The following is a 17553-nucleotide window of genomic DNA, read 5'->3' as shown; positions in this document are numbered from 1 at the left end:
TCTCTGAATAAAGACTTGCCAATACTAACTCCCAGAATTATACAGAAGAAAAAAGGGCGGAAAAAAAGAAAAGACATGAACTTGGAAGGCATGGCAACCTACTATTGCTTATTTAACCTTCCTCACACTTTATCTAGGACACAGAAAAAGCCTATTCTAAAAGAAAAAGCTTTTCCCTCCTGTGCCAAAAAACTCCAAGCAAGGGATCCAATCACTGGAGGAAGTGTTGCGTGCCTTTCTGTCACAGCGAGGAGGAGTCCATTGGCTGAATAGTGTCATATGGATTCAGGACTCCAAAATTCATAAGTCATTTCTGGGTCTGTCTGGCACTTAATGGACAGCGTGATATAGATAGAGGGAGTAGGGCTACATTTTAAACCCAAAAAGAGAATTGATAGTCAGGAGGTAAATTCCTGCCTTCTTCCCCATGTATAGCATTTCACTGTATTAGCCATCACTAATCACCGTGCAAATATGCTCTGTCCAGTGGACAATAATAGCATTATGACTTTCCTGCCACACAATCTTATCTTTCTCTAAGTCACAGCTCAGTCAATCTGTGCTTTGAACAGGTATTTTTGCCAATGCAAAGGAATCCAGGGGAAAAAAGCCGTTGTATATTTCAATTGAATTCCAAGTTCCTTCACGTCTCCATAGCTGATAATTAAACCAACTGACCTGCTTCTGCATCGAAGCCTGCAGGAAATTAAGCAGATAATACTCTTTAGGTAGATAGGCTTTGGGGGATAGTTGATTAGAAGAAAAAGAAAGCGCCCCCAACCAAAAAAATAACATTGAACTGTGAGTCTCAGAGCAGCCTCCTCACTTGGCTCTGGGGGTCTCCCCTGGGTTTTTTTCACTGAGAGCAGGGTTTGGAGAAATTTTAGCAGGAACTCTTGAAAGGAGAACCAAAAAATGACATGTGAAGAATTTGTCCCTGCTAGGCTCAGTCATTCATACCTAAAAACCCATTTCAAATATTTAGTAAATTATTCCAATATTAATCTTTCACAGATGGCATGTTCCTATTTTTCTTTCTTTTTTTTCTTTTTTTTTTTTTTTTTTTTTTTTTAATTCAAGCCACTATAATATGCTAAAGCCACAACTGGAACCTGGTTCAGTGTCTGTTTACAGAAACTTATTATTTGATTTGAAATAGTTTTGTTTTCTTTTGACAGGCTGGAAATATATCCTTAAAAGACATTTTCATCTCCATAAAATATTTGTGTTTTTTGGACTTGCTGAAAAACTGAAAAATCCAGGGGTCAACCAGATTTAACAGTTAATTTATTCATTATTTGTCTTTCCAGCTGCAATTACTTTGGGGCAAACCCAACATATGCTAATGTTTTTATAGTATGCCTAAAATGTCATAATAAATTCAAATTATTAATAAAACTGACATGTAAAAGTGGGAGATATCTTGTATGTGGGCAATATGTGTTATTCTAGTTGAATATTTTGCTCCGTATTTCCAATCACCATGAGGATCTTTTTCAAATATGAGAGGATTTATGGCGTTGTCAATAAAGTGTTGGCTGGCTGCAGAAAGGACACATATACACAGACCATGTATCCACCAGAAATTTATTATTCACTAGAATAAAGAAATTCTTCTCCTAAGCGAGGTGCATAAGTTTTTTTTTTTTCATAAAAGTACATTGTTGCTGTCCTGCAAGTGTCAAACTGTGTCTCTGTTTTGCATTCCTATAATACTGCTTAAAGGGTTTGAATTTTTCTATTTATTATGTAGCAAGTTCACCTCTACTGCTCAGTAGGATGTTCTGCAAACTGATCTCACTGTTAGGGTGACATCACTATGTTAAAAATAAGCCATGGTGGCATATCTATGATAAAAAAAATCATATTATTATTCAAATAAAATTATGTATCAACTGTGTAAAGCTTCTAGTGTGTTTGAAGTGTATATTTAAAGAACACAGCCCAAGCTCTGTGTTGTGAGAGAAAAGTTATATTTTGCTATAATATTTTTATGTGGCTATAAAATGTGATTAAAAAACCCCTCTCAAATGATGTCTTGTTTATTTATTAATTTGGCTTTTTCAGCTGTCAGCAATTGAATCCCCTTAGATACGGAAGGAGTTCAGCTTTTCTGATCTTAAATTCAGTCTCTTTTCAGAGGACAAATGCAGGTGAGGGACATCCCAATAGTCAGAATTTCAGCTCTTCTCTCCCTTTGGGTGCTAGATCCACTCCTGGATGTGGGAGCAGTCTCTGATGAGCAGACTAAAACTGGCTTTTACAAAGATGTTCAGGGGGAGTTTTTATTTTGATTTCTTGTGTTGTTCTCTCAGTCTGGCCTTTGCCCCTGCAAAGTGCACTCTTATCCTCCAAATAGGGAACAGCAGCCAATTCTACATTTTCATACAATTTGTGCTTTGATAGGACAGCAGTCATCTTCTGAGAAATCATCAGGGAATAGGACTGAGCAGCCTGTATTCTCTTCTACAAGGGGCCAAGTCACACAAAACTGTGAGAATTCTCACAAAGCTGGTTAGCAGATTGAGGTTAAGTGCTCAACTGACTAAAAACTGGTGGGGGGGGGGAAACAGATATGCTGGTTCCTAAATCATACGAGAAGGTTCAGAGTGTTGTGTTTGGGTATTTTTTTTTTAGTTTCTTGAGAACAGCCAAGAGGAATCTTGGTTTCCTTAAGACTGTGGTTTCCTTCAGGAAGTGCTGAGGAGTTTAGCTGACCTTGCAAAGGTTGATTTCAGAGTTTTCCCCTGGCAAGTGGTTCATTGGGCAAAGGACTAGAGAGACAGATGTGTCAGAAGCTCTTAAAATTGTCAGAAAAGATGCTTTGCTTCTTCCTGTAGGAGACAACTCTGTTCAGTATTGTATAAGATACTTCTGATTTTTCTTATGGAATAATGAGACTCTGACACAGCCCTCAGCTGGGGTAAACTGATGTTAATTCCATCAAATTTCATATACTGAAGCTGACTTGCTCTAGCTGGAAAACTGGTCCAGGGTCAGAGGTCTGTATACTAAAAAAAAAGTTTGTTCTGAAGTGTGTATGCATGTGTAGGCTCATGCACAGCTTGGCTGATTTGAGATCTTGGAGAATTTTTAACATTATTAGTAATATTCCTCCCTTCCCCTCTTTTTAAAAAGGACATTTCCATAAATAAAGCTTTTAGACTGTTCAGCAGATTTACCTCCTGCCCTCTCAGGCACACCCTAACCTCTTCTAATAAGACAAATGTTATCTTAGTCTAAAAAGTTATTCTTGTCCTTGATGTGCATTTTGTACTCCTGTCAAGGGCCAGAAAAGAAAGAAATCGGGCAGTGTGGGGAAGGGTCAAACTAAGCACGAAAAGATTCCTCTGCCTTCGTATAATGTACAAATCAGGATTGTTAGAGCAAACAGCCACCAACGAGCCACATTATTCATAACACTTCACAGTTTTCTCATGGAAGCCGACAAATGTGCATTGCCTGAACATATTTTGTTAATTCGTTGGGTTTTTGCTATGAATACAGCTGAATAATTTCAGAGCATTTTCCTGACAGTAATGAGTGGTGCTTTGTACCTTCCCTGGGATGCACATTACTACTGTTTTGCTCATTTTATGGATGGGAAATCTGAGGCATAAAAAGGAACAGGTCAAGTGCAGGATTATGGAATTAAAAGGAACCTTGGCAATTTTTAATTACTACCTAATATTCTAGAAAAACTCTAAAATACCTTCTTAATCTGGGTCCTCAGTTATTGGAAGCATAATATTTCAGGGAAGAGTTAATACATTTAATTAAAAGATGGCTAAGTATTTATTGAAAGCATGATATTTTGGGGAAGAGTTATTCGATTTAACTAAAACATGGCAAAGTATTTTTGTATTGCTTAATGAATCTTTAGATGCTAGAAACCTTTGGACCATTTGTTTGATCTTCATATTTAAACATGATTTTAACAGTAACAGTTCACCCATGGCACTAAGAGACATCAGTTGCAGAAAAACACACTAATACGGACCAGAGCTGAATTAAACTGTGTTGATGGAGATAACCAGTTACATATGTTTTTAGTTAGCAGGAGCCAAATCAGATAACCACCATACAGAAACACTGGGCCTGATGGACATTTTTTAAAATATTTTTTCTGAGAAAAGACTGGATTGCAGCCTGAATCTTGGTTACTCCGTTCGTCTGTTTGTACTCGGCAATCAGGAAAATGAAATTCTGGATAAAGTGAAAAGATGACTGGAGAGGAAGGAAGAGCAAAGTATGTGAAGGGCAAAGACATAAACATTGGTGCTGTTCTCTTCATGTTACTAGACAAGGACCTTCTATTGATTTCCCCGGGCATGCTTGCACTTCCTTCCTTCAGTGACTAATGATACGCCCTTTGGGTTATGATGACACTGCATTTCATAGGCCTGCAGGTCGAATTCCTGATGTATTCTCTGCCTGGCTCTTACTTTAAGTCATTGTCCTACTCCAAGCCAGGCTCTTCTTAAACGTGAGGCAAATAAGAAAAGGAGATAATTTATGTCGTGCATCGCAGGTTGGAGAATAAACTCAACACTTCAAGTAGGTTCAAACATAGCTGGATATTGTCTGAAGCCTCATTTCCAGTCCGTGGAATAGCATCGAGTCTGGTGTCTTTAATGTTTTTCTCACAACAGTTTCCAGAACTCTGTTTCCTTCTGCAGGAGCCCCAAAGTGCATATGTGTTAGGCACACATTTCCTCGCCCACCTCTGCGTTGGAACACAGATTTGTTTTAACTTTGATTAACAATCCTCCACAGAAATTTAAAGAAAGAAGTGACTGATTCTTCTCTCACTTTCAGTAAATTAGGAATAATTCCCCTCTCCCTCCCACCCCTAGGCCATGGAGTTAACATAAATAATGTGAAACTGGTGAAGGTGACAGAAGAGTTAGGCTAAAAATGAAGAAACCTACTGCCTTCAACACTGAGAATATGGGGCGCAAATTATATCTCGGCCTATTTAATTGCCAGGCAAAATGTGGGACAAGAACTCTTGGGGGCTCCCAGTCACCAGCAATATGAAGGATTTGATATAAGTAGCCTGTAATAGCTGCTCTGGACAACCTTCTTCTCATGTTCAAGAAGCAAAAACAGCAGGAGGTTTTCAGAAGCGTGAAGAAGTAAGCATCTGACATTCACTTACTTTTAACAAAAGTTTGTCCTACAGCAACCCTGAGTGCCTTTGAACGTATCAACCTATATTCTACCAGCAAACTAGCTTTTGTGTAATGAACTAACCAAGCTTCCCCAGGAATCACCTGGAAGACCAGTAACACCACCAATGAGATTCAAATTAATGGCACATAACCTTGAAATGACTGATTTAACATAAAGGTTCTGGGTTTTTTTTTTTTTTTCACAATACTCAACACTGTTTCTACTGCCTGGAAGAATACTTTTGTGAAGCCAGAGATCTCATCATTTAATGTGCAAAATTTAGGTTGTCAATCAGGATGCCTAAATAGCTCATGTTTGTAACAAAATGTAGCTATCAGGCTTTTTCTTGAGTGTTTCATGATATAAATGGGAATTACTGATCCAGAGATTGAGTTTACAGCTCTGATCTGAAATTTCCAGTCTCTCAAGAGAATACTCTGACTTGAGAAAAACTTAGAGGGCATAAAAATACATTCCTAATAGTCTAAAAAAACCACTGATATTGAGAAGCCTCCAGATTTTTTTCCACAATTTCCTATTCTTTTAGAATACTTTGCACAGAGAACAGTTTAAATAAATGCAGACACACTGTCCCAGTCTCGCCTTCATTTGGTGCTAAATTCTCCAGAGAGGAGAGAACTATTTCTCAGCTGAAGTCCGGGGAACTGCCTTTGGTTCAACATTTCCTTCTTGAGCTGCACAGGTGTTGATAGGAGAGGTTGATCCTTAGAGCCTTATCATGTTTAATCATTGCTCTGATCACTACTGAGGGTGGTTCATGTTCCCTCTCCTTTTCCTCATCTGCCCAAACTCATCAGCCAGGGGAGCATTGTGGTCCCACTTGCTCATCTTGGCAGTGTTAAGAAGCATCAGTTTGTCTGGGCACCACAAATTTTGGCCTCAGGGCTGATAGACCAACAAGGACAGGGATGAAAAGGGAACGGGGGAATTTTCCAAACACTCCTGTGGCTGCTGAATGGGGTGGGGGATGACAGAGACTGGGAAAGCAGAACAATCACCCATGCCAAATTCCAATATATTCTTTGAAATCTAATGAAGACATGGGGTCTAGCTGAGGCACGACTCACCCATAACATGTGAGCCCCCCAAAATTACCTGCCACAGGCCAGTGAAACGAAGACACACAAATCTGAAGGATATTTCCTACTCTGTTGTTCCTGGAACTGTTTTTCCTGTTTCATTCCTCTTCCTTCTGCTGCCACCATTAGGAGGTGCTGGCTGGATGCTTTCAGAGTTGTGTTCCAGTGCAGAAACACATTGCACCAGCTGATCGAGAAATACATTCACATACAGGGAATTCCTGAGCCGACTGCTAGTTATAGAAATATTATTCAAGAGCCAAAATTATGTGATCCTTCTTGGAACAAAAAGACCATGAAAATCAGCAAGAATTTCCCTCCATTGAGGATCTGGAAATCTATGCCATCTCTTAATATCCAACAGACTTCTCGAGTTTCTGGTGTGATTTTTTTAAGTGAAACATATGATAGAAATGGAAAGCTTAATCAAGTTTCCTGAGCTTACTAATTACTCATTCTTTGGGTTTATTTTCTTCCGTGCTTTGCCTGACAATTGAACATGGCAGAGACGTAAATCTGTGAGGTTTGTTTTGCTTTCAACTAGCTCTTAAAACACCTTTTCTATATACACAGAGAGATTAAAATAAGAAAGAAAGGAAGCCAGCTGTATGATAACAATGAGGGATGGGTGGACAGAGGATTGGACTCCCTAAAATGAGTATGTTTACCATCCCACAATTGATGAATTACCAGGGATTTTAATTGTAAAGCTCTGGCTGCTATTGCCATATTTCACAGACTAGGATCAGCAGCTATTTCATCTACCTGTAATTTTATTTCTTTACCAAGTGCCCGATCATGAGAAACAATAACTGTCAGCAGTGTAAATTCCCACAGGACTTTGAAGATTTACTCTGGGTAACTACAGATCCATCCAATATCTCTCAAGATCAGTCTCCACCTGTCCCAGACTGAGATGTAATGTGGCTGTAGACTGTAACTGTTTACAGAAGTGGGAGCCTTCAATAGGTCAGTGTATGAAATCATTCCTATTCCTCCACAGTAGTTTGTAAAGTTTCCAAAGAGCTTTTCAGGCTTTCTGGATGAAAACCACTATATAAATGCAAGATGCCATTATTATTTATTGTTTCAGTTTGACAGAAAGATGGAGGGTTTCATTTTGACTTTATATTTCCACTTCGCCTTTGTTTCATAACTTTCTGACATGCAGAATTTTCCTTTGTAGTCCTTGCAAGCCTTACAACCTCCTTGTTAAGGCAGAGAGGTTGGGAATGCTGCAGCCAAGTAAGAATTAAATTAGAGAAATTGTAATTATTTTTTATATTCTTATGACATACTAGAGATCATACTAAAGGCCCTAGTTTTCAGTGTCCTGTATCAGAGACTAGATGGTTCAGGATTTTCAAAAAATGAGCAAGAAATTAACTTGTGGTCAGCTCTGAAAGGCCCTTACAAGAAGGGATTTTTTTTTTTCACAGCCTTACAGTCCTGCTAATCTTTGTCCTTAGAAATAACATCTTATATTGCTGTGAAAAAGACTTTCTTTGCTGTCTTTAATAGCAGTTAATTTTATTTTTACAGCTGTAAATAGAGTAAATGATGGGAAATTCAAAAAGCAGGAATTACCTGTTGTTAATTTGAATACCACAGAATTTAGCCACAGTTTACATGTACCTGAAAAGTAAGATATCCACCTCATTATTGTCCCTCACACAAATATATTTTGTTTTCCTTTAATTCATCCTGTAGTATTTTGTGGTGAGGAACTCTATTATATAATTATGTTATGAATATTATTTCCTCTTAAATGTTTAATTTCATAATTTCTAATAAAGTAAGTGTTATTTGCTTCTACCCTGAGCAATCCACAGCTTTGTTGACCACAGGAAAAAGCTGCTGTTCAGTATGGCTATTCTGCTTGAGCCAGCTGGAGTCTCAATCCAGTGTCATTTAAAAGAACCTTTAGAACAGTGGATGAGAGACTCAGCTCTCATCCCATTACCAGCTTTATTTAATCTAAAATGCCTCTGAGAGAGAGAGACTCCCTTATCTCTGAGTTGTGCAAACACGCCGCTGCACACTGATACAAGATCTGTTGTGAACCGTGCAGGAGAGCTGGTGGTGAGTGGAATCCTAAGTATGTGAACCCAGCAGGTAAAACAGGACCAAGGGGAAGGGCTGAGGTCTGTGGCTGTGTCCCAGATACTGGAGGTGATTCTGCCGTGCACAGAAATGAGAGGAGCAGAGATCCAGTTTGATGGATACCATCATTGTGTTACTGACACTAATATCTTTAGCACAGCACAAAAAGAAATTAAAGAAGGCGTGTGCTGTCTAACATATTATGGTGCTCTGTAATCCCCCAAATGCTGAAATACTCATGTAGACATTTTTTGGTGTTGTTGTTTTAGTCATAATTGCTCCAGTGTCAAATGAGATTGTAATGAGAAGTGGAGCTGTTACAGAAAGTTCACTGTTCTGGAACTTCTGTGAGATGGTGTCAAATAACAACTTTTTTTCCCCATGTTTTTCCCACTTTTGCAGCTGCCTCTTCATTCCCTGGTTTGGAGACTGACTCAGAAAATAAGACATCAAGCTTTAAAGCTAGCTGAAAAATAAAGGGTGGAGATGTGAAAAATGTCAGGGACTTGGCATTCTCCTTTTCATTAGCTTTCAAACTTTTACAACGTTCCTTAATAGTCTTGTTTAATGCTGGTTGTTCCAGCCACTTTTAGGAGATATTTTGGAAGACATGAGGCCTAGATATGCAAACAAGAAGCCTGATGACTTGAGGCACAGACCAACCAAAAATTAATTCCAGATGTTCCGTATGCATCTGATAAGGCAGAGGCTGGTGTTTCATTAGAGTTTTTTTGTAACAATCATGCACAACATATAGCTTGAGATTATCTAAATTGCAGGCTGAATTTGTATGAACAAAATCATAGGGATAAGAATATTTTGGACCCATTTTTCAGCACATTTGTGTGCCAGTGTTTGCACAGTGTGTGGTTAATGTGGACTGTTAGGCCCCTTTCCCTTCAAAACCACACTGAGATGGTTTCAGTTGATGACCATTTGTAGTTATTATTTTATTTTTCAATCTCCACTCATCCTTGCAGATCCAAACAGGAGTAATTTCAGCTCACAGGAGTTAACTAGTACTGCCTGTCCTGTAGATCTACTCTATGATCTGCAAAGAGCATTTAATGTTAGAACTGGCCTTTTCTACTACCGAGTTATATTTTTGCTTGACTTCACCCTGAGCAGAACAGGAGCTCCTGAGTTCTTGCACAGAGCAATAAAAAGTCTAACTCTTGCTCACTTTTGAATACTTAAATGAAACACCTGAGTTTGGAGACCTGGCTGTAGGACAGAGGGACAGTGCCAGGGAGAAAACCATCTCTAAAGATCATTGTGGGAATTTAATTTAATATCTGGATGTGTTGTTCTTCTTCTGTCAGCCCAGAGGACCCAGGGCTAGCAGATTCCCATCCACTTCAGCCCACTGCCTCAGGTTACATTAAATGAATCCAGACCTCAGATGAGCTGTCTCAAGAAGAGGAAAAAAAAAAGAATCAAAATCAAATCCATACACTAATATATCAGTAAAGCAGCAAAGAAATAAAAGGGAGAAAAAAGGGATAAAAGTACCTGTAGGATAAGAAGTGCAGCTCACCGAGTATTTCCATCCTCCAACTGCTCCCTCTGCTGCCTGCAAGACAGTGAGAGGGCAGCCAGGAAGAAACGTGGTCTCCGTGTGGCTGCCCAGGTGGGCATCCTTCTTCCTCTCCCTGCTCCCAGCATTAGAGATTCCGACAGTTCCTAGATAAAGTTAAAGACTCATGTAGTGATCTTCACACTAATTGGACTGTAATGTATAGCCTCGGTCAAGCAAATCTCTCCCAGCACTCCTCTCCACAGACGGCAATCAAGCCATTTACAGAAGATGCATCGGCTGCTGGGACCCTGGAGTAACCTTAAACTGCACTGGCCTTTTAGCAGAAAACACAATTAATTTTGATACTGAAGGGCAATTAGGACTGGGGTTAAAATAAAAAATCTTCTGAACAGAGAATGTCAAAGAGTGGGAAGGAAACTCTTTCCCTGTACGCAGTGTGTTGAAGGTCTGTAAGCACAGCAACTGTCAGCTCACAGTAATTCAGGTCATTTTAGAAACCCCCTGTTTCCATAGAAGAAATGTAAATTCAGATTAATAAGCACCATGCTCAAACCCCACTAAGACTGATTGCCACTTTCTTTCAGTCTTTGCTGCCAGAGTGAGCACAGCTTCTTGTCGTTCTTGCTGGGGAAACCTGCTTTACATCCCAGAATTTAGTGAAATGACCAAATACATTTATTTTGTACTGTTTCATTTCCAAAGGAAAATGCTCTCCCAGATGACACTCTGCAAATCTCAACTCAGAACAAATCATGTCAGCAACTCTGTAAACTTCTTTTTAGAAGCACAGAAGGTGTTTACAATAATACATATCTCATGCACCAGCATGCCCTGGTATATGTGAAAGGCAGCCAGAATTTTGGCCTCACCTGTACAAAAGGCTTAAGTCCATGTGACTCTCCGTAACTTTACTGTGAAGGTGGTGAGGCCCTGGTAGATGTTTCCCAGAGAGGTTGTGAATGCCCCAACCCTGGCAGTGTTCAAGGTCAGGTTGGATGGAGCACTGAGCAACCTGGTCGAGTGGATGGTGTCGCTGTCCATGGCAGGGGTTTGGAACTGAATGATCCTTCAGGCCCTTTCCAACCCAAACCATTCTATGAATCCTTTCTATGAACTCAATAAGATGCACCAGATTTGTTGGTTGTGGATTTTCTTCTTTTTTTCCTCCCCAGGATGATCACCTCAGCACTCAGATGCAGTCCTTGAGTGTCACTGGCACAACTCAAGGACCAGAGAAGCCGTTCAAGCACAGAGAAGAAGACAATGTTCAGTGTGCAAATTCTGCATCTTTTAAAGGACAAGGGATAAAAAATGAATGCTCAGAAATCATATGTGAAATCTTAATCCAGCAACATCTAATGAGCAAATGGAATATCTCCATGTATGCACACACAGAGTGTGTGGAGGAGGGTGATAAGGAGTCTTCATGCAATAACAAAAAATAAAGATGCTATTTCACTTGATGCTATCAAAACCACCGATTTTTCTTTGTATTTGCAGGTTTTCTTTTCCAGTTATGGAGCCCTCCATTCTGCAGTGAGCTGATTTAACATCTGAGACTCAATCAGCCATCCCAAAAGTCTGAATGAGGGAAACCACAAACTGATGTTAGATTTACACAGTGGGTAGGTTTTGTTTAATTTAAAATCAGAATCCTGGGGGAATCTCTCAGTGGCAAAAATGGCATGAGAAACACTAGCAGTGAATAGAACAATGGAGTTCACAGGGTTAAATCTATTGTTTTCAGGGATTGATTCAGTCTCTTTTTTGTCAACCGGTTTAATTTCCAGGACCCCCTTCCCACGAGCTACAAGGAAGGGTAAAGAGCCCAGAGTAAACTCATTTGGGCCTTTTAAGTACAACATGATTCATATTTGTGTGCAGCCTCTGTCATGGTTGTGCACAGCCCACTGCCAGAACCCCTGTCACCCTCAATCTTGCGCCAAAGGGGCGAGGTGGACAAGATAACTTAATAGCTCTAATTCATTTGGAATTTCTCTGATTATGGGGTAGGTCACCTTGTTCAGTGAGAGAGGGAAAGCATTTAAATCTTCATCCCAAACTCAAGCTTCGATGTAAGCAAGTTTCACAGAAGCTGGGCATAACATTTCTTCACTTGTTGTCATGCAGTTTCTTGAGGTCTCTTCATGAGGGTGAGGCAAGGGCTCCAAGGGTATCAAAAACAACAATAATCCACCAATAATAATTCCTTCAACTGACGTGAAAGTAAAAATTCTCACCAAGTGACTTGCATGAGGGACAGGATCTGGTTTAGTGTCTGAAAAGATGAGTGTTGTGACCAGACTTAAGAGGGGTTCCCACGTCCACACAGATGAGGGGTAGGAGGGCAGAGCATATCCTATCCACTCCTGCAGAGACTGATCTGCATCAAATCATGCAATCAAACTATTTGATTGCTGATTCAGTTCCAGTTGAAGTGAATGCTGAAAACAGGAAAGGATAAGAAACATGGGGTTTATTATCATTATTATTTTTATTGTCTTTCTGGGTGTATGATATTTTCCTTTTCCAGAATTCTGTTCAATTTCTAAACATATAATCACAAATGTTATTCTGGATCAAGGAGAAAACAAACTTCTACATTTGAAAACAGCTAGCATCAAATCTTACAAAGGTATTAACAAATTCTGATTACATGAATGCCCTTGCATTTTTATACTATGAAACAAATGAGCATCCAAAGTGCTATTTAAATATTGTGGTGGTTTTTTTTGTTTCCTGTTTGTTTTCACAATCCTTCCCATTGTGATTCCTAGCTGTTCTAGTTGCTAGTACAGGCATCATCATGCAGTTACATGCCAAAATGGACCAAAAAAAATTTTGCAAAGCATTCCCAGATTTTTGAAGTTCAAACTGAATCAATATAGCTTGAAAAAAATTTATACCTTGGCATTTTTCACACACACAAACAAAATCACCATGTATTTTTTCACAGCAAAAATTCAGTTGTGATTTTTTGCACTAATTTCATTAATAAACAATACATCTGTCATGATTTTCATCCAAAGAAGGGAGATCACCTAAAAAGTCTATTTAATTAACCTTTACGGCCCCCTTGTGAGCTTGGCATTATTATCTCCATTTTACAAATGGGCACATTGAAACACAATGAGCTTAAGTGACTTCCTTACAAGTAAAACTATATAGCAGGTCAATGGCAGAGCTTGGAATAGATCCCAAATCTCTTGGGCCCCAGTCCCGTGTTTTAAGTGCTACAAACCTGGTCTTCTTAAAATGGGTGGTGTTTGAGATCATTATTGTTTGTTTTATTGAGCACAAGGTGCTCACATCTGGGATAAAACTCTGGAAAGCATCTAAGAAATTCTGTGCAGTTTGAGCATCTAAAAGAGCGTCTAAGAAAGAGAAACAAGCTCTTTCATTTTGTTTAAGGGCTGTACACAAATGTCTCTGGTGGAAAATAAGGAGTCTTTAAGAATGATGTGTGACTTCTAGTGATGGAGCCTGGGTTAGCAAGGGTATTTATTTTTCCCTTCATTAAGAAACAACTTATCATTCCAGTAAAGGAGCTGTTAATGAGTTTGTTCACACTCGCTGAGAAATGACTGCAGGATACTCCTCAGAGAACTTACTCTGAATGCATACATAAACCAGCCAGAGCTCTAGGTACAACCAACAACCTGCGGAGGGAGAGGAAGCGCTTTTGGATTTCTGCCTTTCCGTCTGTTTGCTTCTTTGTTTGTTTTTCCTCCCCCTCCAGTGCTGTTGCACGGATCCGTGAGGAAACTGGCACATTTGGAGCAGATTGGGGTCTGTGTTCCTGGACTGCCACCACATCTGTGCAAGGCTCAGTGTGACACTGCCAGTCAGTGGCGTGGGGAGGAAGGCAGGAGGATGTGCTCTGTCTGCAGCTCACCCAGGAAGCCAAGATCTGCTGCCCTAATCATCAGGAGAGGGAGATGCCCACGCGTCTCGTTGCACACTGTGCTGTGGCTCTTCCTCCGTGGCATGGGCTGGCTGCCCTCAGCAGCTCTGAGCAGCACCCAGCTCACCCTAAGGAGGCCACTCAGGTTCCTTCCCAGCAGCACGCATGAGGGTGCATCCTCTCCCCAGCAGAGGAGGACAAGGCTGGCACTGATGTTTTCTTCTGCCTCTGCTTTCAGCATGGCCTCAGGCTGCTGGCTTGGAGTCTGTGCATTCCTGTACATGGCAAATTTTGGGATTCCCCAGTACTGGAAAATATTCTCCTGGCAGGATTTCAGACACCCTTTTGATGTTACAGGTTTCCAGTGTGGGTTAGCACATAATCAGACTGCACAATGCTATCAGAGAATTACTGAGCAGACAAGGCAGCCTGCCCACTTGAGCAGTCCAGAGATGATTGTCAGACTGCTCCTCATGTCTTCAGACTGTTTCCAACAAACCTGGATGTCTGTGTCTGGGCTATATATATATAAGTGTATATATATAATCTCACCATCCACCTATTGTCCTCCTGTTCTTTTTTGTCAGCTGTTTTGAGAAGTATTTCCGACTCGGCATGAATAATTGTTGGGGTTTCTTGTTTGTTTGACAAAATATGGATAACAAATGGCAGCATTTGCTCTTCAGACTCCAGCTCTACCCCGAGAAGACCCACCCTGACCTCCAAAACGAAATCAGTAACTTCACTCTTCTTCATTTCCTCATCCTGTGTCTAAACCCAGGGGAAGTGGGTTGAGACCTTTTGCACATAATCTGACACACGGCACGCAGGGCCGGAAGGCAGAAAATCATTTCAACAAAAGGCCAGAGCTCTGGGTTAGGTAAATTCAGGAAGGAGAGAGATAGGAAATGGCAGTAATGTCGCCAGTAGACCAAGAGGATCCTGGCACCAGCTGGGGTGTGAAATATGAGGTTGTGTCTAACAAGGACTGAATAAAAAAAGTTCAGCTCACTTTGAAACATATGACACCAAAGACATTTACAAAAACAGCTTTGGAGAGGAGGTGGGAAGACATTTATTTTCTTCAGGGAAACTGCCCTCAAAGAAAAGAATCGTGATTGATAACCAAGGCTAGGACAGCAGGGGACTCACCCAGCCACGTGGCATAATCCCAGGATGAGTTTCCCTGCTTGAATCTCACCCTTTCCGCCAGTCAAAGGCCCTACAGCCACCCTGTGTGGCAAATGTGCGTATATTTGTGCAAATGCTTGGCTCACAACCCTATGTACACACAGTGAGGTTTCACTCATGCTGTCCTTATAGAGATCCCTGTTACCTGTTACTGGAAGAATTCAGTTCTACACAGTTTTTGAGTACTTCCAGGAATGGTGAGTCCACCACTTCCCTGGACAGCCTGTTCCAATGCTTGGCTGCCCTTTCAGTAAAGAAAGTTTTCCTAATATCCAATCTAAACCTCCCCCAATGCACTTTGAGGCTGTTTCCTTTTGTCCTGTCACTTTTTACCTGGGAAAAAAGACTGACCCCCACCTGTCTACAACTTCCTGAGCTGGAAATAGCAGAACAATATCCTTTACTAACTACTTTGGCAGCTCCTTGACTGAATCAGGAAGTTCAGAGGTAGACCGAAAGGGAAAAAAAAAGGCGCAAAAAAAAAAAAAAAAAAAAAAAAGGCAGGAAAAAACCCAACACATGCACCAAAAAAAAACTGGGACCCACATAACTTGATATTTTTTTTTCCTGAAACTTTAAAACTTGCTTGATATGAGCTTGATTTGTTTTGTCAGTAAAGGGTTAAAGTTCTCACTTGCAAACAAGTAGGTGGATGTTCTATTACAGGCAATGACAGTTTTGTTATTAACACCAATGAAAACAGGATCCAGCTCTTCATCACCCATCTACCTCCCAGTAAACCCACATATCCTGAGAGAATAGAAGTTCCTTTTGACTGTTACATGTTTTGCTACACTGTCCTTGGACCCCATCTGTGTCCTCTACCTGAATTAAAACGAACCCTCCTTTCTTTATCCTCCCCCTGACTTCATTCCCACTGACCCTCTATTCAGCTGATCTCATTTAAGACTGAGTATATTTTATTTCTTTTACGACTTTGTCTGCTGTAAGAAACTCCCAATCCTTCCAACCTCATGCCTCGTGTGACATTCTGTCCCCATCAAAAATCAGATCATTCCTTCAAAATAAGAACTGGCACCAGGTCAAAGTCCTGAAGATGAAAGGAAGGGTTAAGTTTACTTTCAATATTGGAGGAGGGTTCGGAAATAAATGTTGAGGTTAAAAAGTCCAGATGGTAATTCAACTGTATCCCTGCTATAAACATGATTTGATTTATGGGAACCACTAATGGTATCTCAGTTTAGATCTGGATGGCTTTGCTTTCTCTCATCTGTAGCTTGAAATTCATCAGATTTTTTTTTCACTCCCACCATGAATCTTTCACTACAAAGAGTTACTCCTATCAAAAATTTGGGAGTTCTTTAAAACCCAGCAACTGATAAACGTTAACAATCCTAATCCATGCAAATTGCCGTCTAAAACCTTTATTTATAACACCAAGCGGATGTGCTTATTCAAAGCAGTCTAAAAGAGCTTTGACAAGTTCAGTCCTACAGAACTGTATCTCCTATTGCTGTTTTCTCTCTCCTGTCCTTCGGGGATCAAGCTGAATCAGTTTTCACTTTTTTTCTGACGTTGCGATTATTAGGTTTCTCAGTTTTGTCAGAAAAATCCATCAGAAATGTTTATCTCATGGGGCAAATAGCAATGGAACAGCATGTTTATCACTTCGAGGGCCATAATCTACAGGCAGCAATGGCCCCAATCTGGTTTGTTTTAAAACACAGAGGCTGAAAAAGAAAAATGCCCATGTCTGAAATGTGTGATGGAGATGTGCAGAACTGCATTAGCCCTGACACCCATTTCTTTATGTCTCTATATTTCGGCTGTCAGTCATTACATATATGTTGCCTGAAATCCTTACAGTTTACTATTTCCAGTCTTGAAAAAGCAAAACAGTTGTCCTCAACCGTTAACACCTAAGAAAGGTAGCTTTCATGGTGGACTTTGCAGAAATCTGTGCTCCCAAAGGAGTTACTCTAAACTACAGGCTCCTGGAGGAGGTAAAAATCAGGTTTAGGATAAGGGGAGAGGAGTGCTCTGAAAACAGTCATCACGGATGGTCTCTGTACCACCACATTCGTGTTATGTCTGGGTACCCAGTCTGTGTTTAAGACACCTAAACTGTAGATAAATATCCATTTTTAAGGCTATCCAAACAAGCAGAATAATAAGTAGATCAATGTTTACAAGACACATTTTTTTCCTTTATGCATGCCATGGAGAAATAACACAGAGCACAGCAGAGAGTGAAAAATGAAGAGTGTCTTAGGAATACCCCGGCCTCATTTGTTGGGTCAGCGCATAATGAAAGAGTAACCAGGTATTCAGGATCTGAGTTTTACAAGGATTTATAGATGCATTGATTGGTTTTGAATTGCTTGTGTCTCCAAAGACTTGCAACGTGCTTCCACCAAACCACCAGTGTTACTCCTAAACTCCTCAGGCTGAGGGAATGTGGGAGGGAAAGAGAGCAAATAAACCACATGGGTTAGATGGCAACTAATTCCTTCTCGTGACATTTAGTGCTACAAAAGAGATGTAGTCACCACAGGCAAGGTAGGAAAGGGAAAGGGAAA

This window comes from Anomalospiza imberbis, chromosome 13 (assembly GCF_031753505.1).
Source record: "Anomalospiza imberbis isolate Cuckoo-Finch-1a 21T00152 chromosome 13, ASM3175350v1, whole genome shotgun sequence".
NCBI classification, from domain to species: Eukaryota; Metazoa; Chordata; class Aves; order Passeriformes; family Viduidae; genus Anomalospiza; species Anomalospiza imberbis.
This window is presented reverse-complemented; position numbering follows the sequence as displayed.